At 35.0% G+C, this 25,165-nt stretch overlaps 1 protein-coding gene across 5 annotated transcripts in view; it reads left to right on the top strand.

Annotated features, from left to right (window-relative positions):
- Buffy (BCL2 family apoptosis regulator buffy) overlaps positions 1 to 25,165 on the top strand; it is an 83,552-nt gene continuing 58,387 nt past the window's right edge. The window contains exons 1-2 of one of the 5 annotated variants that reach the window (XM_067770668.1): positions 1 to 200; positions 832 to 985. The gene's annotated coding sequence lies outside the window, so the exon portion shown is untranslated. Of the gene's footprint in view, positions 201 to 297; positions 421 to 831; positions 986 to 1,830; positions 1,897 to 17,416; positions 17,540 to 25,165 lie in introns of those variants that run through there. The other 4 variants (XM_067770669.1, XM_067770671.1, XM_067770672.1 and 1 more) reach the window with 4 other exon arrangements.

Below are 25,165 nucleotides of genomic sequence, written 5' to 3'. Positions count from 1 at the left end.
CTAATAGTCTGACGCTGAGCGCACTGGAGTTTTCATTCAACTGCCAAGGTGCGCGGACGTTTCATTAATTGTTGCTAATTGTTGTCGATGAGCCGAGACGGTTTTGAGCGTGCGCAGATAATTCATTTATCAGTTGTTGAGGTTTTTTTCACGACATTTTGCACCGTTAAAGGATAAACATAAACATATAAACTACACAGGTGTGAAAGAAAATCGATTTGATGATTTGAATAAGAAATAAATTACATTTACGAAAATTCATTTAACAAAAGTGTTGGCAGCAAACTTGAGAAGTTGTGAATAAATAAATTGAATAAAGCAATCAGTGTTAAAAACTATAAATTAAAATAAATTGAAGAAAAAAAAAACACAAGCATTTCAATTAAGGCGCGAAAGAAACAAAACTGTTATTAATTTGTGGTAGATAATAATAACCCAGCCAGCATTTTTTGAAAATTTTGATCAGGAAATATTTAAATATCATACCCCAAGATGATTAAAAACCTTCAAATTTAAAAGCATTTTCTGTTCGAAAATTAATGTATCGTCGGGAGAAAAATTGTATCTTAAATGTGATTATTCTTGAATAATCATTTATGATTCCTATTGCGAAACGCTTTTTATTCATATTTGATATCATTGTAAAATTGAGCTTTAATTGTTTTAGAGTAATATTTGACTGCTTTTCACAGTCATTTTCTGATCATATTCGTGAACATATTTCATCGTTTTGGTTGAGATTCTTTAATCATTTTTGAATGAGATTATGATGCATTTATTCTTCATATCTCATTCAAAATAAGATACTACATAGTAATCTTATTTCATCAGGGGAAGAAAACATGCGGAAGTGAGCTATTTGAACGACAGGTCACTCGCAAACAAACTTGACCGATATACACCTGCGACTACAACATCCAACATCAGCTGTGATCGTCAATATCTTAAAATAAGATACGGTACGGGATTCTGAAGACATATCCAGGTACATATGTCAAGAGAGTTTCACTTACATGGGGTTCAAATAGCCCACAACCTTTGTATTGTCCAACTATTATGTATTTTCTGGGAGGCCGAATGTGGAGAAATGGTTGGGGAAATCTTCGGTCGAGCAGCATTTGCATTATAATGTCTTGAAGAATATCTTAATAATAAAATTTTTATATGTATATGTCATGGCGCAACGATACAAGGTGGCAGCATGGGACAGCTGATTTTAAGCTTTTTTTATTGTTATGGAATCGCATCTTCTATGGAAGCAGTAAGGAAGGCGGCATGATGTGGTGGTGCACAATGGCTAGTCATTGTCGGCTGGGGCGGGTCCTTGCGAACCTTACTGTTCCTGCGCCATAAACAGAAAAAATTTCCTATCATGCCTATCAAAAAACTCAGCCGTCAAAAAGCGCAGAGGCAACTCAAAACACTTGAAATTCAAATTAAAACAACATCCGGCCGAACCGGATGTCACGGACAGACCGTTAACATTAAAAATTTAAATTCAAAAAAAAAATATCTAACGCAACAAAAAAAAATTACCGAACCGGAAGCGACCGGTTACCAACTCTGAAAATCAAATAATGAAAAAAAAAATGCTGAAAATTACAAAAGAAAGAAACAGGCCGAATATACATGGGGGCGCCGCGGGTGTTGTTGCGACGCCCGGTGCGGAGCCCACCCACAAAAACCATGGCCACCGTCGCACCTGTATTTCGGTGGCCCCTTACCTGTAAACCCTATGTGCCTTCTAAATGAGCCAGAACACCAGCATTCCCATTTTATTTACAAATTTTATTCAGTACTCATTTCTATTAAAAAAAAATAAGATAGTGCAGGTTTCTTAACCAGGGCTACAGCATTGTTGAACTACGAATAGCTATTCACAATATGAAAATGTAGGTAAGTGTGTGTAGTGTATAAAGTGAGAGAAAAAAAAAATGATTCAACAGTTCACACTTTATTGGGCCGAAATCGAAAACGAAATCTAATATGAATACTTAAATCTGGCTAAGTTTGTTCTGTGGGGAGGTTCTTTTCTTTTCTCTTACTTTTGCTCGTAATATTTCAAGTTATACATATATTTATGTCTCCCCCTTTTTTTTATTTTTTTGACAATCGTTATAAACGCTTTGTGTGAAAAAAAAAATGCAATTAAATGTACTTATGTATAGTAAATATACTACATACAACGTAAGAATTTGGTCGAGTACCCCTTTTCTGTTTTCCATTCACAAAACATATTTTAGGGCTATAAAGTTGGGATACAAATTCCAATAATTGGGGCTCTCTTACAAAATTATTATGTTGTTGTAGTAGAACTTATTTTTGAGTGTAAACAAATATCAATTTGGTATAACGCATAGTATAATGACACTAACATGTAATATGTACCAAGAAAATTTGTTATAAAAGCAATAAAGATTAAATTTGTATAGCGCAATGTATTATATGCACGTATATTATTTTCTTCTGGTTGTTCGAACGATATTGCTAGCAATAGTGATTCATATGTATAGATATATATATATATATATTGTATTTGAATGATATAAGAAAAGAAAGTTTAAATCTTCTAGCCAATTCGTGCATACATTTTTTTCTAACAACCCACGGTTGAGTTCCAAAAATGGATCGTTAAAACGTTTCACGTGATAAGGACGGCTTATTATCAATAAAATTTATAGAGCTAACTTCAAACATTTTAAAGCGACAAAATATATTATTAAAATTATATAAAAAAAGGATGTATGCCCTTTGCTGTAAAGCTAACAATTTCAAGTATTCAATAATAAAATTTGACGAGAAAAATCGACCTTTGTTAAATGGTTCAACCGGACTGTATAAAACCCACATCACTTAGAAGTTCCTTAACTACCCTGCAAAAAACGCTCTCGTCATTCCACGTCATTGGACTAGTCACTTTACAGTCATCGGTTGTATTCATAGTCACGTTTGTATGGCCGTGGGTAAGTTTTATGACCAAATTTTTTGTTGGGTAACTATTTTTAAGTCTATACAAGGCTGATACTTACATGGCCGCCAGAGTACGTACCATGGGCCTCTGCCGGCGTGGTTACCGGTGATGTTGACCTTGCCGGTGAAGCCGACGCTGTTGTTGGTTGTGGTGCGCGGTCTTGGGTGCGCCGTGTTGGTACTGTTGGTGGTTGTTGCGCTCTGGTCCGAGGTGATCGAGTGAACCTCGTGGCAATAAAACTTCGTGTTGACTTTTACGACCTGGATAACTTGGTGCTAATTGGGCGTTCGTTGTATTACGCTGCAGCGTACTGCTGGCCCTGGAGGCGGAGATGGTGCCGGACGCTGTTCCAAAGGTGGTAGTGTACTTCGTAAACGTAGAGAAAGTGGTTTATCTTCGGATACCAAGGGATCTCATCACCAATAGTTTAGTGCCGTCTGAATCCGAATCGGAATCACCAGTACTCTCGTCACTAGGTGTGACTGTGAAACGCCGACCTACTTCAACTGGATATTCTATACGTTGAGTTTATGCCAACACAACATAACCGTTGTAATGTTTATTACCACCCAAAATAGACGAGTAGAAAAGAGGTTTGTCGGAATGGACTTTGCGCTATCGACTCTTCCTAGTTTCTGGGCATTTACCTGTTTGTTCTTTTAGTGGTTTGGTTAAGGAATCGGCCTGCAATTCCTCGTTGCAGTCTTTTGGTTCATCACAATACTCACTTGAATACGTACACAGCCGGCGAGGGTGTTTTGCGATTAGTTGAGTATAGTTGGGGATGCGCATTTGATGTGAGCAATAAAGTTACTGAAGCAGTATCGGTGCTTGACGCCTTTGCTGTAGACGTTGTGCCAATAGATGTTACACGATCCTTTTGTATAATCGCAGGGCCGCCAAAAATTTGGCTGAAGCAAATCCAAATCTTTCCACCAAATTCCGAGAATTACCGGAAGAAACACATGTTCTGTTATTCTAAGCTTCCATAAATTTAGTGACTTTCAAACGACCCTCTCGTTTGTATAACGGCTTCTTCGAGAGTTTTTTTTTTCCTTTCTTTTCTTCTCTCAATGTCTAAATTGGTTTATCGTTCGCCGGAAACTCATGGCAATTTTTTTCGCTAGTGATCGCCGGTCTGTTTTTTTCTTGTTTTCGATACTTTTGTATCGCAACTTTCGCCCCATCACCAGTCACTAGGTGTGTTCGCACGAAAACGCTCCCAAGTGAACCGTAACCGTAGACCATAACAGCAGACCGTAACATTATTTGATTTGATACATCAAAATACGGCGCAGTACGATTTTGACATTTGTCCATCGAATTTACAAAAACAAAGTACATGAAATTTTTATTTATGTTTGTAGGTATGTCACCATGCTGCCACCTTGTATCGTTCCGCTATGGTATATGTACACATTTTTTCTGAACTTAATGATTGAAAAAATGTGTGTATGTGAAAAAAATAAGATTTTTAATGAAAAGTAAAATTTTAACAAGTATAAAATTCATTATTCAGTCAACAAATATAGTCAGAAAAGATTCAGAAAGCTGATCATTTTAAAGATTATAAATTTTTGATCACCTAAAGTAAACACATTTGATTTAAACATGATTCCAAAATGTGATTGAAAAACTATATTCAGCTTTTGATCATCAAAAGTAAGCATATTTGATTATTCTTTTTGTTGGTTTTTATGAAATATTAAAATCTAATCATATAAGGACTTAAAAAATGATTCCAAAAAGTGATCGAAAAATGCTTTTCAGTTTTTGATCATAAAAAGTATTCATATTTGATTATTCCTTTTGTTCAATTGTATGATAACTAATTATTTAGTCAGAAAGAGTAATCAAATTGCATTTATATGTAGGGAAATTCAAAATTTAATGATCTAAATGCTGAGTGGGAAATTAACAAATTGTTTTCTTTTTTATTGCCTTCAGCAAATGAGTTTCTGAAATGTAAATTTGTTTCTAAAATTCATTCCTAGGGTTAACCCATTTGGCGCCAGACTGTCCATTTTTTCCTTGATTTAAAGCCAAAAATAGATGTGCGATGACTTTGCATATAGTCAGGGTTGGATTAAGGATGTAGGGATTCTGTTGTTGTTGTTGTTGTATTAACGAAGATTTTGGGGAGTGTTATCGATGTTGATGGTCTTTTGCGGGGTATAGATTCGGTACGTTCAGGTATCAAGAACTATTAAGGTACTAGCCCGACCAGCTCGGGAACGGATTTAGTGGAAGGCTTAAGCAAAGTTTGACTGTAAACAAAAACTGATTTTAGGGTTGTAATGTAAAGAGAATCGTTTATTTAAAATTTGCTTTACATGATTAAAACACTTACTAGGTATAACCATTCTCTCTTCTGGTCGGTCATGACTTTTTTTAAAGTTTTTGCGCAATATAATATTTAAAATCAATCTCAGAACAAAATGAAAAATAAACAAAGTAAAATATTAAAGTTTCTTTTTATTTGAGAAATAATTTATATGTATGTGTGCAGTTGAAAGATTTGGGATTTTTTTCATTGCGGAAAAACGTCAATAATATAAGAAACGGTTTTACCTTCTAGGTGTTTTTATCATGTAGTTTTGAATATGAAGGCCCGTAATCATAGTCGAAATAAAATAGAGTTTTATTGGTTTAAACATGGTTCTAAATTAAATATCAAATTAAGTATGTTATAGTCCACTTACCTCTAAAAAAAAGTATTTTAAATTTAAAATGACATTTTTTAATTTTTTAAAATAGGTTTTAAGTTGGTGGTCTGCTGTCAAAAGTTACGAGAAATTAAACAATTTGCTATTTAAACGCGCTGAACTTAAATGGAAGTGAAAAAAGGCTTCCCAGACAAGCAAATATACGTCAGGAGCTAATTTATTATACCTCGAATGCGTATTAATATGTTTGTGACGAAAATCGCACAATCTTAAAATGTGCGATGGTTACTTGGCTCCACATATGCGAAATCTTTAATTAAGACTATTCCGCATTCAAAGATATTTGTGAGTTTTGATAATTTAATATCTTTTGAGGAAAAGTAGCATCCTATACTAATTTTGGCATTGATTTAGAAATAAATATTCAATGGAAGGAATTATTTACCACAGGCGTCGATTTTTAATACATGTCAAAAAATTTCGGGAGAGGCGTCAAATGACGCGTTTTAATTTAAGCAATAATCCGAAGGCGAAAAAGTAATACTTTTACTCTGTCAAGATATTTTTGCAAAAAAAAAGTTTCAGACTTTCATGTTGTTGATGTAATTAAAAAAGAATTAACTAAAAAGACGTTTTGCGCTGATACAATTTTCATCAGTTTCGCAGCCGTTTGAGGGTAATTATTCGGTTTTTTGTGAATAACTATTACTAAAAGAACAATTTCTTATTTCCAATTTCTAATTATTGAATTACATTACAGAATTCTTGAATTCAATTCTGCTGGCATTTCCTTTTGTGTCTTCTATTCCCCTTTACATTTGCCAATTCCTCTTAAAAGAAAGCATGAAATAAAACACGGAATACAACAAGAATTAGCAACAAAAATTTTAAGAACTGTTTGGTACGGGCACTGCTGAACTACTTCCCTCCTTTATCACCCTCTTAGTCTATGTCATCATTCACTTTAGTTCAATGATTTTCTAATGTAAAAGAGACTTACACTTTGCAGGTTTATGTACAATGGCTCAACATTCTAGGTTACTTCTTTCCTATGGAAAACTATACTAAACTCCCTTTATTTATGCTGACTTTGCGAAGGCAAACCTAAATTTGATTTAACCTGACTATCATTGAATGTCCTGCATACTTATTAGTATCGAAGTTAGAGATATCCCTATTCGGTTTCGGGTATATTAAATTAAACGGCTTTAACGGTTAGGGCCACCTATCATTTAAGGTTTGCACGTCACGGCCGTCACAGGTGTCTTAATGCAAACAACTTTTCTTTATAATATTCTTACAAACTATATAAGCTATTCAACATGAATACGAGTGTATGAATGAATCGCCTTTGTGCTTCCTTTGCTTTAAGGAGCCCAAATCCGCTCTAACTACCTATTCGTTTATGTTGCGAGATTTAAATATTTTTTTAAGAACAAAATTAAGTAAATTTTCTTCAAATAAGTATGCTCATGTTCAATTAAAAGATTGTGCACTCAATTTTAAATAGAATTAAATGATAATTATCCGCCACCGGATTATGATCAAAACGCGTTTTCAGCTACTCCTTTGACAATTTTTGTGCTATTGTTAAGTTTTTGTCAAGTAAAAAATTACCATTTTTTACGTGGAGTAAAGTAACCACGGTTGTAAAGAACAGGGTGAACTTTTAAAATTTCTAAAAAAATTCTTCATAGCGCCAATCAATACCTTTTTTTTTCATGCGGATACCCTGTCCATGCTTATTTTAGCTGAAAACTTCGTTTAATATGTCTATAACATACCAAAATTTTAAATCCCATTTTTAATATAGGCAAGATTTCTTCATGTGGTAACTTTTGTACCCTTTTGGTATTCTGCTCACGAAAGTAGCCGGATAATTGTTTACCCACTAAAATAGGTGGTAACATCCATGTAACCATACAAAAGCTGTTGTTTAGAAAAAGGCAATACTGAAAAATAAAGAATTGTGAGCGCAAAAAAGTAAACATAATAGTAAAAAAGTGTTGCCTCTTGCTATACATATTTGTTTCCATGTACTTTCACAGTATATATTACAATATAGCTATGTAAAAACGTATGCATGTATGCACATACGACTACGAGTGACACATATTCGGTAAAGCCATGGCGGAACCATACACGGTGGCAGCATGGTGACATACCTACAAACATAAATAAAAATTCCATGTACTTCGTTTTTGTAAATTCGATGGACAAATGTCAAAATCGTACTGCGCCGGAAGTTGATGTATCAAATTAAATAAAAAAAGTTTATATTCAGCTGTCCCATGCTGCCACCTTGTATCGTTCCGCCATGGGTAAAGCGAAGAAAACAAACTTTTAAATTTCAACACAGACATTGGTGAGTTTTTCGGTGATGACAGCGTTACCACTTTGGCCAGAATCGCGAATAAAACAACTGGTAACGATTTTCGGTTACATAATGTTCTGGGTACTATTTTACCGGTAACGCTAAGAATCGGGCCGTAAAGAGTATTTTAGTCAGCGACTATGATTACGGGCCGAAGTGTTTACCGCTAAACGAGGCTATTATAATTATAGGATTTTTGGTCATGAATATTATTAGAAATGCAAAACCAATTGTGACTCGTTAAAAATTGCTCCCCAGCATTTCATTTTGTCCAGATCCACCTAGACTAATATTCAAAGTGAGTGAACATTTTGCGTTAGGCACGGTGCTACCAAGGAAACCTGCCAGGATCGAGCATGGTCCGACATCTGGTTCAAGGTGCAAAAAAATCGTTTCCGCGCCAGTTTCCCTAGATCCAACAGTTGCTAGTTACGGAGCGTACCGAATTCAAATATCCGTTACTTTCTTCTAAACATTCGTGGAATTCATTTGTTTTAACAATAACATGGGTAATTTTTCGATGTTCCAGAATACGAAAATCCTCCAAGCTCCTTATTGTCGACATAATATCGACAGTATAAGGTGCGCACATTACTCAGTATAAAGTAGACTGCACACGCGGTATTACAAGGAAAGCAGTATCTGATGGATTTTCCTCTAGAAGTGGGTAGTGGTAGCATATTTCTCATATGTTTTGTATCACTACCGAGGATTTTACAAGACTTTAGTTAGACTGGAAGATGGTACGATGAAGAATGCCGCGCTGATACGGGGAAGGACAAACGTTGAGCTGAGAAACGTTAATGCTAATATTGTATGAAATACTGAAGCCTACCTTTTACGTGCGCCCTCACACCTGATCTGATATGCAGTTCGCTATAAGCCCAGTCCAAGAAAATGTCTATGAGAAGAGAATCGACATGCACTACCTATTTTCTATCGAAGATATTTCTCCCATAGCCATTATCAACTAACTCAAAATATTTGATCCGAGTGTTAATCCAATCATAGATATTACGGTAAAATTAATAAAAGCATTTGAAATAGTTCAAATAGGTAAGACCATGTTTTCGTTAGGCTTTAGATCTGGCCGGTTGAGTAAGCAAGCGATGGCTTTACACTTGTATCAACAGGAAGGGGCTGAAGGTGTAAAAATAGCTCCAAGTGCAGATAGACAAAAGAGTTTGTGAATCGAAACGGCCTCTTCTAAAATGTTGAATACCTTCCCTGTACCGTCACTCCCCGAGTGTTTTTATAACCGCTAAAGGAACAACTTCGCTTAATGTGACTACTGAATCATGAGCGAAAACAGCATCTGATGGCGACTGAGCGTACCAAGATATGTTTAATAATGAAATTTGGTCATATTAGGTCATGTTAGGCGAACGAATAAAGATGGGTTGGTGTCGAAATTCTGTATGTACAAAATTCTAAAAACAAAATTCTGCTTTTTAAAATTCTGCTTTTTTAAAATTCTGCTTTCTAAAATTCTGCTTTCAAAATTCTGTATTACAAAATTCTGTATTAAAATATACATATATATATTTTGAAAAAGTGCGCCATGCACAGTAATTCTGCGTAGAGCACCTTTTTGCAGAGGCGGCCTTTGGCCGCGCTTATAACAAATAATCCTGGGCTACACCATGCCAAGTCCGGGTGTGTGGTATAACCGTGGCTACCGCCACGGTGATGTCCTTCTGCGTAATATACCCTTCTGCGTAGGCGGCCTTCGGCCGCACTTTAAAAAAATAACGCTTAGCCGATCCAACACCGGCTACGCCATGCCATGATTCCGGAATTTTGACTTCCAGAATTAAACATGCAGAATTTTGAAAAAGCAGAATTTTAAAAAGCAGAATTTTAAAAAAGCTGAATTTTGTTCAAGCAGAATTTTTTTGCAATTTACAGAATTTTGTCACCCAGAATTTTGTAATACAGAATAATGAAACGCTCCCAATAAAGATACCACGGGACATGAGGTGTTTCTATCTTCAGCCGTTAGTTACAGCAGAGGCATCCACTTCGTTGGATAGATCAAATGATGTAAAACTTGAGCGTCAATTAAAAATAAGTATTGGGTCAATGTAAAGTGGTCGAAGTGAAGAGATGTTTTGAAGAGCTGGAAACAATATTTTTTTTAATAGTGATCTATGGTGGTCAAAGTATTATACCGAAGAGCTAGAAATATTGTGGAAATGATAGTGTTGACCAAGTCTTATGGCCTCAAGCCGTTTACTCACTTTGCGTAATATGCTCGACCGCTGTGACCTCAAATGACATAAAATGCCATAAATTTAAGCAAAGCAATAAGGAACCAAATCATCTGCTTCAAATATATCAAATTCTTAATTCAACGCTTAAATGCAAATTAAAACTCAGTTTAAAATTAATTTAATTAAAATGCATTACGGAATAAAAGTAAACCTTCGAAATTATTCAATCATAACAAATTCTTGCATAATAATTACGTTCAATAAGTCACTTAATTATACAAGTGTTTCAGCAGTATAATGAATGAACTCAGACTCGGGAAACCTCTTTTTTTATCATATATAGACAGTTGCGTGCAATATATTTGCAACCTATTCGCAAGTTCCAGAAAACCAAGATCAAGCTGATATACATTTGAACGATATCCGCATCTAAGTAAAGAACCATGTGGTACTAGGCGACAGATACGATCGGTGCACTTTAGTATATCTTTTAATCGTTTATTAAGAAAAAATTATTATCATCATGCACGATTTTCTGAAAATTCACCAAGCTCGGCCATATTATAAAAATATCTCCAATATCATCATTGGTGCTTAACCGCCTAGGCGATTTTGGCCGTTTCTTAACAATTCACGTCAGCTATTCTTGTTTTGCGATAGCTGCCGCCAATTGGGAACATCAAGAGGGGTCAAGTCTTCTTCCATCTGTATCTCCCAGCTCAGTGGAGGTCTCCTCATTCCTCTGCTTCCAAACTGCGGTATCGACTGATGGAATACTTCATTATACTTCATTCATAGCACTTAGGCTTTCATTCGGTAGCTATAGCGTAATTGTTTGTTGTTCGTATATACCACCTCGTTCGGATATGGATGTTTATGCTAGTCATAGCTCGGCCATCTGCTATTTGCATTCGCAGTTGGGAGATAACGATCGACTTGTTGTTGTTGGTGACTTGAACTTGCCAACAGTTAGTTGGGTTAATATAAGTGATTCAAACTTTTTAACTCCCACTGCTCAACATGAGTTTCTCCATTGCTTGTTAGACTCATCTCTTTTACAGATTAACAATGTTCAAATAGTGGAAATAAAATGCTGGATTTAGTATTTGTGGATGGCTCGGTGGGTACTGCCCTTACGCAAATCCCACCTTTATCCCTTCCAGAAGACCCTCTTCACCCTACGCTAGAGATATCACTTGATATCAGCCTACCCCGTAGGATTCAAGTACTGTCTCGTCCCCGATCTAGATGCTTCTACAAAGCGAATTTCATTATGCTCAATGATCTGTTGGCTTCTCATGATTGGTCGGATCTCTATGCTTGCACTGATGTCGATTCGGCAATCTCTATATTTTACAGTACGCTTGATGGCTTCTTTGATACCTGCATTCCTACTCGCTATACCCTATGTTCGAATAGGCCCCCTTGGTTTTCAAGGCAACTTATCAGACTTAATAACATAAGAGATTCAAGAAATCTGGAGCATCTGCAGACCTCTCTAAATATCTAATAGCTCGTTCTAAATTTCACCGTCTTAATCAGGTTTGTTATAAAAATTACTTGAGTTGTTGTAAAGCCCAATTTTTTAAAAATCCAAAAAAGTTTTACAGTTTCGTAAATTCAAAGCGGAAAACTTCTGGGTATCCTTCCTCATTAACCTTTGGATGTAAAAAAGCTTGCACTGATGACGACGTTGCTGATCTATTTTCTGAGTTCTTTAAGTCCACGTATTCATCCAGTGGTTTTCATTCCGGTCAATATCCCTATAGCTTAGATAGCTCGAATTCCATTAGGAATCCTGCTATTGATGGTAATATTGTTCTTCAGAGTCTTCAATCTTTGAAGCCCACTTTTTTTCCGGGACCGGACGGTGTTCCTAGTTGCGTGCTTAGGTACTGCGCCGAAAACATGTATGAGCCTATTTTAAAATTATTTGAGCTATCTCTGGGATCTGCGTCATTCCCGGCACTTTGGAAACAGTCTTTTATTATACCCCTGCATAAAAAAGGTAGTAGGTCAAAAGTTGAAAACTACAGGGGTATTGCTAAACTTTCAGTCATTCCTAAAGTCTTTGAACAGATTGTTACCAGTCAACTCCAATATCAGTGTTCTAGTCTTTTATCTCCATGCCAACACGGTTTCGTTCGTCAAAGGTCAACCACTACAAATTTGCTTGTATTCACCTCTATAGTTATGGAAGGATTTTTAGCGAACAAGCAAACGGATGTCATCTACACGGACTTCAGCAAAGCATTTGATACCGTCAACAATGAGTTACTTATTCATAAGCTTGATTTACTGGGCTTTCCGTTTCACCTATTAATGTGGCTGAAAAGCTATCTTTCTAACCGGAGCCAAAAAGTCCTGTTCAAGTGCAATCTGTCGGAATCGTTCGGTGTTTCCTCCGGCGTACCCCAGGGAAGTCAGCTAGGCCCTTGTTCTTTGCCTTTTTCATTAATGACTTGCCATAGACAATATTATATTCCCATACTATAATGTATGCGGATGATGTAAAACTTTGCTACACTTACTGTCCTACCGATTTGAGTTCCTTGCATATTCTTCAGGCCGACTTGGACTCGTTCCAATGTTGGTGCACAACAAATTTACTAGCTTTAAATTGCTCTAAATGTAAGCATATGACATTTCCCCGAGTGAAGCCAGCATTGAAACCTTATGTAATAGATGGTACGCCTTTGGAGCGTATATCTATTGTAAATGATCTAGGTGTCCTTTTTGATCCGAAATTGAATTTTAACATGCATATTTCATCTATTGCCAACAAAGCGTTGGGTTTACTTGGATTTGTTAAAAGATGGGCTAAAGAGTTCGATGATCCGTACCTCACTAAGGTTCTTTACACATCGCTGGTTCGTCCAATACTCGAGTATTGCTCATGCGTTTGGTCCCCTGTTTCTCAAAAGCATATAAACCGTCTTGAGTCAGTTCAAAAGCAATTTTTGATATTTGCATTGCGCGGCCTTAATTGGGACTCAAGTCTCCACCTTCCTCCATACAGAAGTAGACTTCTTCTTATTAACTTACCCACTCTGGAAAATCGAAGAATTTTACTGGGGGTATTGTTCATCCATAAGCTCATTATTGGAGAAATTGATTCTGCCGACCTTCTCAGCCGCTTGTTTTTTGCGGTTCCCCCTAGAGTATCCAGACACTAAAATTCCTTTCTATTTCCCCCTTTGTCGACGAAACTTTGCTAAAAATAATCCTCTTCTTATCTGGTGCGCGCACTACAATGACTTGTATAGCTGTATCAGTCTTGAATGTACTTGTGCCACTATACGTAATGCAATACTTGCCTATCTAATTTAAGAGATACAAGCTAATTTAATTTAATTTGCCGGCATTTTATTTCTTCCATAAAAAACAGGAACTATCTCGTTTAAGGATGGAGGAACATTTATCAATATGTATCATTAAGAAGGAACAAGACAGTACTGTGTTGATTGGAATCTGGTGCATTCCAACAACAAAAAACATGCTTTTTCATGAGTCACTGACCGGAATCGTATGCATTCCGGCAGTATAATCTTATGGGTCAGGCATCGAGCTGATTGGAACCCGGTGCATTCCAACAACACAGGTCATGTTACTTTTTTATGCCTTGTGATGGCGTATCCTCATTACACTACTCTTAGCACTGCCGGATTCCCATGACATGCTGATTGGAATCTTGTTGCATTCCAACAGGAAGATTGGAATCCACTGCATTCCGAAATCATGCTGAGCGAATTTGATGCATTCCGCCAGTATAAGATTTCGGTATAAGATCTTATTTCTGCTCATATTTCTTATTATTATTATATTCTGAAATTAAAGTGTAATGTTCATTAATATATTTTTGTTTGTAATATAACATTGTTGAAATCTCGATATATCTTAAATTTTATCTTTTGAGTTGTATATTTATATATCTTTTATATTATGCAGTCGACCATAGTTTGTCGTCGACTTTAAATAATAAATAAATAAATAAATACCTCCTTCGATGCTTGCAGTCGGCTTGGCGGGCAAGACCATACATCTTCCGCAGAACCCTCTAAGAGACATCTCATCTTCTCTCGATACCGTCCATGATAGCGAGCCATACATCAGGACAGGTAAGATGAGCGACTTGTAGAGCGTGATTTTTGTCTTTTACTTTTCAACTGCCCACTGAGCCCAAAGTAGCACTTGTTGGCAAGATTTATTATCCGTTTGATTTCCTAGCTGACACTGTTATAGCTGTAGTGATGGTTTCCAGATTGACGAAGCTCTTCACAGTCTTGAACTTATATCTGTCAATAATGACGTACGTGAGTACTTAGTGGGGTCCTTATTTGCCGCAACAGCTGACTGTTACGATATCTTACCCTGCAAAAATCGTTGGATCATGTGGTCCACTGGCGGACTTACCATTATACTCCACTGTAATACAGCAATGGACCAACTCATGTTTCTACACGAGCATATTGTAAGCCGATCATTGCTCGTTTTTAACGATTGTAAACACAACACGATGTTTATTGGACTCCATGGATTACTCTGATGTAATACGGAGCTGAATGATCCCTGCAAAAATCGCGTGTACTCCATGCATGCCTGTATGGAGTACTCGCTATGGACCAACCGAGTGCTCCAAAATTAACCACAATTCATGCAAAAAATATGGTCTAATTAACATTGCGATGTCCTAGGACTGGACCATATACTCCAGTTCCGCATTACGTCAGAGTAATCCATGGAGTACCCACATTCCAATAAACATCGTGTAGTGATTACAGTCGTTAAAAACGAGCAATGGTCGGCTTACAATATGTTCGTGAAGAAATGTGAGTTGGCCCATTGCTGCATTACAGTGGACTACAATGGTAAGTACTCCAGTGGACCACATGATCCAACGATTTTTGCAGGGATATGGTCCAGTCCTAGGACATCGCAATGTTAATTGGACCATGATCAGCTGATCATTGCTCGGTTTTAACGATTGTAATCACTACACAATGTTTATTGGACTGTGGGTACTCTATGGATTACTCTGATGTAGTGCGGAGCTGGAGTATATGGTCCAGTCCTAGGGCATCGCAATGTTAATTGGACCATACTTTTTGTATGAATTGTGGTTAATTTTGGAGCACTCGGTTGGTCCATAGCGAGTACTCCATACATGCATACATAGAGTACTCGCGATTTTTTCAGGGTATGTCCCCAGGGGCTACATACTTAACATCAAAATAAATATTTAAATAGGTACGCTTGCATGACCTGGAAAAAGATGAATGTTCCTTCCATGTTATAGTACAGGGAACCTGAATTTATTGCAAATAGTTTGAATATCTGTTCATCGCTGCCCACATTCATTTTACTGTCAACTTTAAACGTTGATTTAAGTCCAGCATTTGTAATTAAAATATCATCGTTACTTTTTTGTTTTCATTATACGACTGTACACACCCGGCTCTCATACAGATCTTGTAGAGGTTCTCAAATTTACTAAGTAGTTGGGTGACTAATATTGCCTACGTGTTGTATACAAGTAAACGAACATAAACACGAATATATAACAACGTGCTAAAACGGTATAAAAAAGTGAAACAAAATTAAGTTGGAAAAGGGCACAGAATATATAGCCAGACAGACGTTTGTGTGCATAAAAAAGTAATAATAATTAAAAAAGCAAAAATTAGAAATTTATTATTATTATTTATTTATTTATTATTATTTCTAAAGTAAATTTTGTTTTGTTGAAAAATCTCCAATTTGCAGTTGTTCCTCCATTAAAGTAAAAATAATACAAGTAGAAACCATTTATTATTTTAGTTTAGTGCAGTTTTAGGCCGAGCTGTTCCTCAAACACAGGTTTAAAAAAAGTAGGTCCCAGCAAAAAAAACAATAACAGGCACCCGACTGCGCAATGCTATCACAGGCTGATAGCATTTAACAATACCGATATATAAACAAATTCATATAAACACATACATACATATGTATATGCAAATAAATATTTATGTATCTACAAGAGTAAGTAGTTATTAAAGTAAATATGCAAGTTTGTAGGTCGAAATACAAATAATTGGTTATACAAAGCTGAATTTAGTTATCATTTCAACGATAAATTAAATGAGTAAATATCGGGAATAAAGAAATAAGAAATTAAATGAGTTCACGAGTACCCATAAATATACACACTCTTAGATAAAACCACCACTCTTTTGGCCAAAAAGAACGCTATACCGCCACAACAAAACTAAACATACATACATATACACATAAGTTTATACATACATATGGGGTATTCCATCCCATTTCGACCAATTTTGAACCCGACCCCTTTAGAATTGGCTGAAATTTTGTCTTCCTTTTTTTAGCTTACGAAAGACGTTTTTCAGAAGTTTTTCAAATTTTTTCATACAACTCAAAAAAATTTATGAATTTTTAAAAAAACACCGTTTTTGTTTTCAAAATGCTATAAATTTTTAAAAAATTAACCGTTTGGGATCTTTTTTTTTAAATTTGTTTTTAAATGTACTTTTCGGAAAAAATTCAAAAAAATTTTTAAAGTTTTTTTTTTGTAATTTTTCAGTTTTTCGAGATTTTTCGAATTCCGTCCTTTTTTTCCTAATAAAAAACTTCAATCAATTCTGCAATCATCCCCACTAATCCCGGAGTGGGCCGAGGATTTTTTTTTATTTAATTGAAAAAAAAAAACTTAAAAATTTTTTTTGTATTTTTCCGAAAAGTACATTTAAAAACATATTTAAAAAAAAAAATGTTCCCAAACGGTCAATTTTTGAAAAAGTTATAGCATTTTGAAAAAAAACACCGTAGCCGGTGTTAAACTCATGAATTCTTAAATATGAACAAAAAAAAAACTTAAAAAATTTTTTTGAATTTTTTCCGAAAAGTACATTTAAAAACAAATTTAAAAAAAAAGATCCCAAACGGTCACTTTTTGAAGAAGTTATAGCATTTTGAAAACAAAAACGGTGTTTTTTTTTAAAATTCATACCTTTTTTTGAGTTGGATGAAAAAATTTGAAAAACTTCTGAAAAACGTCTTTCGTAAGCTAGAAAAAGAAGAAAAACTTTCAGTCAATTCTAAAAGGGGTCGGGTTCAAAATTGGTCGAAATGGGATGGAATACCCCATATGTACCTGTATGCATAGCAAATTGTAAGCAACAACATTGTATTGCAGTCATTGCCATTCTGTGGATTGGTTTGGGTGGGTGGTAGAACAACGCAGCAAAGGAGGAAACGTAGGTTTTAAGGCAAAGTGAATTTGGTGTGTGCAATTTTTTTTGGTGCATAATTGGTAGGGGTAAGTTACATATATTTGATGTACTATTTATATATTATTGATATATGTATGCACATATAGCAGCTATTTAGTTAATTTTATTTGGTTTATCTGCTGATATTTATGTACATAAATAAAAATTTCCATATGTTTGTATCCATTGGTATTTATAGGAACCAGATTGCCTGTAACATGCAGATTAAAGAAAATCAAACCAAAAGAAGCTTCTTCTTATTCTTCATACATAATACCTAATGATAGTAGTAGTGTTGCCAAATGTTCCCTATTTGCCGGGACATCTTTTATTTTTATACTCAGCTGAACAGAGCACATTATACTCAGCTGAGCAGAGCTCACAGAGTGTATTAACTTTGTTCGCATAAGGGTAATCCGTAACGGCATAAACTAATCGAGATAGATTTAGACTTCTATATATCAAAATGATCTGGGCGAAAAAAGAAATTTATTTAGCCATGTCCGTCCGTCCGTAAACACGATAACTTAAGTAAATTTTTCGATATCGAAAATTTCGAAAAACCGAAAAAGTGCGATAATTCATTACCAAAGACGGATAAAGCGATGACACTTGGTAGGTGGGTTGACCTTATGACGTAGAATAGAAAATTAGTAAAGTTTTGGACAATGGGCGTGGCACCGCCCACTTTTGAAAGAAGGTAATTTGAAAGTTTTGCAAGCTGTAATTTGACAGTCGTTGAAGATATCATAATGAAATTTGGCAAGAGCGTTACTCCTATTCCTATATGTGCGCTTAATGAAAATTAGCAAAATCGAATGACGAACACGCCCACTTTTTAATAAAAAAAAAATTTTAAGTCAAATTATAACAAAAAATTTAATATCTTTACAGTATATAAGTAAATTATGTCAACATTCAACTCCAGAAATGATATGGTGCAACAAAATACAAAAATAAAAGAATATTCCAAAATGGGCGTGGCTCCGCCCTTTTTCATTTAATTTGTCTAGAATACTTTTAATGCCATAAGACGAACAAAAATTTACCAATCCTTGTGAAATTTAGTAGGGTCATAGATTCTATGACGATAACTGTTTTATGTGAAAATGGGCGAAATCGGTTCAAGCTACGCCCAGTTTGTGTACACAGTCGACCGTCTGTCCTTCCGCTCGGCTCTTAACACGACAAGTTGAGCAAAAATCAATATATCTTTACTAAACTTAGTTCACGTACTTATCTGAACTCACTTTATCTTGGTATAAATAATGGCCGAAATCCGACTATGACCACGCCCACTTTTTCGATATCGAAAATTACGAAAAATGAAAAAAAAATCCCAAATGTGAAAAAAGGGATGAAACATTGTAATTGGATTGGTTTATTGACAAAAAATATAACATTAGAAAAAACTTTGTAAAATGGGAGTGACACCTTTAATATTAAGTAGAATAAAATAAAAAAGTTCTGCAGGGCGAAATTAAAAGCCCTTGGAATCTTGGCAGGAATACTGTTCGTTGTATTACATATATAAATAAATTAGCGGTACCCGACAGATGATGTTCTGGGTCACCCTGGTTAACATTTTGGTCGATATCTCGAAAACGCCTTCACATATACAACTACGGGACACTCCCTTTTAAAACCCTCATTAATACCTTTAATTTGATACCCATATCGTACAAACACATTCTAGAGTCATCCCTGATCCACCTTTATGGCGATATCTCGAAAAGGCGTCCACCTATAGAACCAAGGCCCACTCCCTTTTAAAATACTCATTAACACCTTTTATTTGATACCCGTATCGTACAAACACATTCTAGAGTCATCCCTGATCCACCTTTATGGCGATATCTCGAAAAGGCGTCCACCTATAGAACCAAAGCCCACTCCCATTTAAAAAACTCATTAACACCTTTCATTTGATACCCATATCGTACAAACACATTCTAGAGTGACCCCTGGTCCACCTTTATGGCGATATCTCGAAAAGACGTGCACCTATAGAACTAGGGCCCACTCCCTTTTAAAACACTCATTAACACCTTTCATTTGATTCCCAAATCGTACAAACACATTCTAGAGTCACCCCTGGTCCACCTATATAACTATAGCCCACTCCCTTTTAAAATACTCTTTAATACCTTCCATTTGATACCCATGTCATACAAACACATTCCAGGGTTACCCTAGGTTCATTTTCCTACATGGTGATTTTTTGTCTCCAAAGCTCTCAGCTGAGTATGTAATGTTCAGTTACACCCGAACTTAGCCTTCCTTACTTGTTTTTGTTTAAATTTAAAAGGTCCCACCGGGATCGGCATTTCTATAACATCACAATTAGTTTTAAATTATAATCTACTACGCAGCATGAGAACATATTCGGATACAGGATATTTCGGAAAAAATTCTTTCATTCTATATATGAAGAGTTTCGAAGTTTTAGGGCAGCACTAGATGTTGTTATAAGAGCATAACTGCTTGACGTTTATGCCGATCACTTGATCGGCGGAGGCGGCATATTTATCATAAATAAATGGCTTTTCTTTTTAAGAAACTAGTATCCAGGAAAGGTATTGTTAGATTTTTGAACTTCCACGGTAGCCGGTTCTTTGCACTGAGTTGACTCGAGGTTTTTTCTAGAACTAAGGGCTAGCATTTACATTTTCATTAGTGTCCACTACGTTAGGATAACGACTCAAATGTCTTTAGAAAGCTTAGGTTTTCAAGTTTTGAGTCTTCTTGAGGGTAGTGTTGCCTGGTAGATATGTATATGTGCTTGTGTCGAAAAAGTCGAAATTGATCACCCTGAAAAATATATAGCTTATCTCACAAATATTTCGTGATATTTTTAAAAATCCCGTTGGGCAAATATAAAGAAAAAATCTGGCAGTCCTGCGAAGAAGTGGTAATAGTACGATTCCCACTGCGCAGATGTAGATATGTATGCCAGGAATTTCACTCATATAAGTACGTACCCATAAGGGTACCACGGAAAGACGTACCTCAAAGGATGTAAAGAGTTTTGTGTATCTACTTAAAAACACGGTTGACACACCATATTTTCATTTGGGACCAAAATTCATCGAAAAAAGGACCAAATCTCAAAGAAATGGACCAAACTTTTGTATTCTTTAATTCGTTTACAAATAATTTGGCAATTCACAAATGTGTCGAATTCGTTGTAATATCATAGATCTCAGGTTGCTTCCATGGTTTCCTACAAAAAATGTTTATTAAACAAAAACAAAAAAAACTTTGTGAATTGCCTAAATATGTATATGTTAAAAATAACAAAAGGTCGCACAAACAAAAATAAAGTGAATTTTTAGGTAGTACGTTTCTATATTTCTAGGATTAGTCTGCTTTGATAAAGTACAATGTCACACACACTTTCGTTTTAACAAAAAGCCTTATATAAATATTTGTTTTAACAAAAAGCCTTAGAAGAAAACACGAGCCGTAAGCCAAATAAGTTCAACTTTATTTACATAAAAATTTTATTACGGGTTTATTTTTAAACTAAATTTCTCCAGAGCTCGGTTGCATCGACTTTATTATAAAATCAGTCCTAAAAGTTAAAAAAAAAATATTTTCCAATACCTGGCTGCTCCAATTTTTTTAATGCTACGCAAATTTAATTATTTGCTCTCCCGTTTACCAAAACACCTTTACGCTTCAATTTTCCCATCTATTGTCTAGATTCAGTAAGTGCGAGTTTGGAAAGATACACTTTTTTCCATATAATTTGTTTTAGAGGAGCCTGTACATTTGAAAACTCACATTTATTGAATCTAGCCATAGCGCTTAGATTAACCATTGAAGTCTTAAAAGATTCAACTGTGTAGCAGGGCATTTTTTAAGGATTTTTCACTAGGTGGCCAAAAGAAAAATATCTCCTCGACATGACTGACCATACCGGTCAGCTTTTGAATATTGCCATTGTTGGTCAAAAAAAAAACATGCTGTGGCAACCGTGGTTGTGACTCACTCATACCAAAACATTTGCAATAAAACAAGTAACCCCAGGAATAGTTATTTTTCATATCCAACTTATTACATACTTGGCCAAAATTTTTTTATTATATGCTGACAAAAAACCCTCGAGCACGTGCAAAATTTGTAGAATTTATATATGTCACGGAAGTCGTGAGTACCTATGTTCTTTTCCATATAAATCCTCATTGATAGTATATTTGATGAACTATCATTAGAGTTGGGATTCTACCGGGTATTTACCATTTTTATGGGTAAATACCGGGAAAATACCCGGAATATTCCTTTTTTGTATCTTTTTTTGCGTATTTAAAAATCGTTTGAATCGAGGCTGCTTGGAATTACAATTCAGCAATTAAATTTATACGCCATTTGAAATTAAAAAAATTTCGTTTTTATTTTAAACAAACAACCCAGCAAACACTCGGAGTCAACAATTAGTCTGAAAGGAGTCCAAACTTTGGATCGTTTGCACTCGTTATGTACTCATTTAGGAACCTGAAGCGAATGCTATATGCTTATATTTTGCCTCTAACATAAGTATTATACAGACCTTCTTCCGATATCATATATGAGCCTTATTGGCGTCATATACTGCTAATTTTGAGCCTTTTAATGACACTACTTCAGGGCTTTTAGGAAGAATTTTTGACATATATCCGAAGCGGAAAACATAGTGGAGAATGTGATAAAACTCACATGAGGATAAGATAGAAATGAAATAAGTATTAGTTGAGTTAATTATTTATTTAGAATAAATTGTCGCAGAAAAATTTCAGAGTTTTTTTCCGGAGCTGCCTAGTTTACTAATTCTAATATTTTTCGTTTGTTTATAATTTCATCAAATCGGAGTCATAAAAGACTCTAAGGTGATAGCATTTTTGAAGCTTTTGAACCATATTAAACTCCAGAACTGTAAGAGAATATTTATAAGGAACACATATTTACCCAAACAAACAGGCTCACGGCGCTCATAATTTAAGAATCCGAAACGAATCCAAAATAAGTGGGCAATATAGGAATCAGAAAAGCGTCGAAACGCGTAGGAGGGTAAAAGAAAATTTAATTTTTGCCTTTTATTTAACGGCCTAAAAGCTCCTAATCTTGCATGCAAAAATTATCATTTATCAACTATTTATGTTCGTCACAGCGAGTTTGGAACAAATTTTGAAACTTTGTTACGATCACTGTTCATTTTAATACAAAATGAATTACATTTGTACATTATTTTTACCCTTCCTATTCTTTTATTGTATAATAGGCCGGGTCGATTTATGGGGAGGCAAAAAAATCGCCCATTGATCTGTGAAAATCATATTCTAGGGATCAAAATAAGAAACTTTGCCGAAGGAACCATACCTCTATAACGAATTCTGATGCCCCCCCCTTTGGGTCGAACTTGCAAATTTAGAAAAATCCCACTTTGAAATGCCTATGTTTTTTTTTCTTTTTGGAGTTTATTTTTCTCTTTAGAAATTTATTTAGTCAGAACATATGTAAATGAAAAAATGAATTTAACTTAGTAATAGAAAAGAAATTAAAAAATTATTAGAAATTAGCGTTTTTACAACCCCCTTTTAAAAGCAAGGCATCACTGTGATGCATTTGCATGTCGTAAACTTAGTTGTGTGGGTTTTTTATTCAACCATTTTAAAAAATGAAGGTATCACTGTGACACAATTGCAGATCGTAAAATTACTTGTGTTGTTGTTTTTAAGCCACCACAAGACACAGCAGGTAGAATTAAAATTGCCCCTACCCAAAAGTTCGACCCAAAGGGGGGACATCAGAATTCGTTTTAGAGGTATGGTTCCTTCGTCAAAGTTCCTTATTTTGATCCCTAGAATACGATTTTCACAGAGCAATGAGCGATTTTTAAATCGACCCTCCCTATTGTATAAGCATCTTTTTTAGGCTCAAATGATTTACGTTAATAGGCTCATATAGGACGACCATTGCAAGAAGGAAATACATTGGTTTCTGCCTCCCAAATGAGCACATACCGGCTGTAAAGGCTCCAATTTAGATATTTTTCCGACTCTTTTTCGACTCAAAATGTTTACTGGGGAAACTTAAATATTTGCAACGGCATGCATTATTGGCTAAATATTTTTGAAAAACGCTGGATTACAGATTAAAACTAATTCAACCGATAGCATAATGGATAACTACCCACCAATATAGGACAAATTGGATACATTTTGGAATGAATTTGTGTGTTGGTTTCCCATATTTTCCAAAAGATTATTTTTACCCTTAAAAATAAATAAATAAATGTAAGGCGCGATAACCTCCGAAGAGATCTAAGGCCGAGCTTCTCTTCCAATTTGCGTCGTGCTCCTCTTGATTTTCACTACAAATTGGCCGGACGGGACCTACATGATTTTATGCCGACTCCGAACGGCATCTGCAAGGCAGATGAGTTTTCACTGAGAGCTTTTCATGGCAGAAATACACCCGGAGCGCTTGCCAAACACTGCCGAGGGGCGACCCCGCTTAGAGAAAATTTCTTCTAATTGAAAAACCTTATTTCTAAAATGTTTGATGTTGCTTTGCCCGGGGTTTGAACCCAGGGCATCCGGTGTGGTAGGCGGAGCACGCTACCATCACACCACGGTGGCCGTCGTGGGTATTTATTTTGGGTAAATATTTGGGACTTTACCCATTTTTACCATGTATAACCAATTTACCGTGTATTTACCATTTGGGTATTTACCCCTTTCCCATCTCTAACTATCATTCATTCGTTGATAAATTTCTTCGATTAGTACCAAAAACTTCATTAGAATTAGCAAGTTATATATTTTTTGACATTTTGGGGAAATCATGTATGTTCAGAAAATTTCTGACATTATTTCAGTTAGGTGTTGTTCACGCATTTTCGAAATTTAGTTGTGGCCAGATTATGATTACTACGTGGCCACGGCGGACTACTACGTGGCTATAGTGTTAACTACTTTGTACTCTTTACTTTAATTTTTAAAATAATTTTAATTGAGTTTTCGTGTTAACTTAAAATTTTGAATAACTTCAAAAAAAGAAAATTCTAATTAGTTAGAAAATATCTAAACTCAAAAATAAACAAAAAATAAATTTTTAAAAATAAAATAAATATTTGGTTTATTACTAAATATATTGGTAAATATAGTGTTAACTACTTTGTACTCTTTACTTTAATTTTTAAAATAATTTTAATTGAGTTTTCGTGTTAACTTAAAATTTTGAATAACTTCAAAAAAAGAAAATTCTAATTAGTTAGAAAATATCTAAACTCAAAAATAAACAAAAATAAATTTTTTATTGCAAACCAAAATAAAAGAGTTTTTTAAAATATCAACTTGAATGTTGATATATTGATCAACATATAAATCATTTAAAATCAGTTTTCAAAAGACTTGAAGAATATAATTTAAATATCAAACCTTCAAAATGTACTCTCGGTGTAAATAAATTAAATTTTTTAAGTTACGAAATTTCAGGCGAAGGTATTAAACCATCTTTCGATAGAATTGAAATCATAACAAATTTTGAAAAACCAATTTCTATAAATAAATTACAAAAATTTTTAGGTATGATAAATTACTATCACAGATATATTAAAATGTTAGCAACAGAACTTAGTCCTCTGCATGAAATGTTAACACATGCAATTAAAAACAAACTTAAACAATTAA

The sequence above is a fragment of the Eurosta solidaginis genome, chromosome 3 (assembly GCF_040869045.1).
Source record: "Eurosta solidaginis isolate ZX-2024a chromosome 3, ASM4086904v1, whole genome shotgun sequence".
NCBI classification, from domain to species: Eukaryota; Metazoa; Arthropoda; class Insecta; order Diptera; family Tephritidae; genus Eurosta; species Eurosta solidaginis.
The sequence above is the reverse complement of the archived record's forward strand: the minus strand, read 5'-3'. Positions and strand labels throughout refer to the sequence as shown.